The sequence below is a fragment of the Falco peregrinus genome, chromosome 3, assembly GCF_023634155.1.
Source record: "Falco peregrinus isolate bFalPer1 chromosome 3, bFalPer1.pri, whole genome shotgun sequence".
NCBI lineage: Eukaryota > Metazoa > Chordata > Aves > Falconiformes > Falconidae > Falco > Falco peregrinus.
Genome location: NC_073723.1, coordinates 83,682,326 through 83,683,880, shown reverse-complemented (window position 1 = coordinate 83,683,880; position 1,555 = coordinate 83,682,326). Strand labels below are relative to the sequence as shown.

General features: G+C 36.1%; 1 non-coding gene across 1 annotated transcript; it reads right to left on the bottom strand.

Annotated features, from left to right (window-relative positions):
* Positions 1-454: 454 nt before the first annotated feature.
* Positions 455-523, bottom strand: LOC114012786 (small nucleolar RNA SNORD123). Its single transcript, XR_003555490.1, has one exon. It is a non-coding gene; the product is annotated as a small nucleolar RNA SNORD123 (small nucleolar RNA).
* Between the last annotated feature and the right edge of the window lie 1,032 nt (positions 524-1,555).

The window sequence follows — 1,555 nt, the reverse complement described above, 5'->3', positions numbered from 1 at the left end:
TATACCCTAGCTTAGTCTGAGGAGGTGTCTTGGGGCCAACAACAGAAAAATTAAAATTCAAATTACTCTATACAAGAAAGTTGCATAAAGCAGCAGAATATATCATAATTCAAAGCAGAGGAAAAATAATGCAATATTTTTATTATGTATTAACTTAAAATTATGTGAATCTAGATTCAAATATAATAGGGCTCATGCCTCAGTTTTGTAACTTTTCATAATTCTGACCTATTTAAGAGACCAGAGTTATTAATATTCTCTTTATTTCTACTCCTCGAACTTTGAAACTGGTTTTCTCCAAGGCATTCTTCGTTGTCACTCCTATCTTCTCCTTCATTCTGGAAGTATCATTTCAGAGAAGTGGCTGAAAGACAGAAAAACATACACATAAAAATTGTTTGACTGCAGTTATTAATTGTAAAATATTCTTTTTTTTCCCTGGAGGAGATATGAAGGTGAATCAGGAAATGGATGGCTTTTTCAGATCACATGAATCAGTACCCCAGAATTCATCATTTTCACCAAATATCTGACTACTTTTAGGGACATGAAGTTACATGGCCCTTATTTAAGGCTCATATAACAACTTTAACTGCCTTATCTGTCAGAGACTTTAATGAATAGAAAGAGGCTAGTACTAAAAATCAGCTCCCACATTTATAAATGCAAGCGCACTTTTATTGATATTATATAGTTGTGTTGAAAATATCACCTTATGCATTCATAAAAATAAACCATTTGGTTTATAAAGAGTTTTAATCACAGGAACACCATGAGAAATACTACTTTATTCTCTCTTTTGATCACAAACAGTAAATATAAACTCATCAGAAGAACATCTAGCTCTCAAAAGCCAAGTAATTTAGAATCTCATCTCGCTTTTCTCAATTCATAGTTATTACAGATAGTAGTCAGTGTAACCTTTAAATACAGCACATAACGTGAGACAATAATTTGACAGAAAACAGCAGAGAGTTTGTAACTCTGACATTTATTTCCCTGTGATTTAAAGCAAGTATTGCGATGGTGTCTTTTGCTACGCCAATTAAAATTTTGTTCAGTCTGACCATGTCTTTTGTCTGCTGCTGGGGTACGCACTACTGGAGATACACAGCTACAGCCTTGCATGTCCTGCTTTTTAACTTTTATACTTTCCTACCAGAAGCACCTGAGGATGGCAAACTTAAATCCTCTGGGCCAACTGCTTTCCTGGGGTGAAGAAGTCATTCCTATTTTTACATATAACAACATCAGAAGTCCCTCATATTTTAAAATGGCAGACTCATGATGATCCAGCCTTGGAAGATGATGTTGTTCAATGCAGGCAGGAATGCTAAGCACTTGCTCAACTCAATTGCAGCAAGCCAAATACTTCCTGAACCTCAATGGGAAAGAAGGAAGAAACAGCGATGTAGACCTGGTGAATAGGTCTCAGCAAGGTCACATAAGCAGGGTGGATTTGAGATACCAGACTACAAAAACTCTGTTCTTTAGCATTGGTTCAGGTTCAGGAAAGGGAGCTTGTTCATATGCACCATGCTTCTGGTTGGTCTGC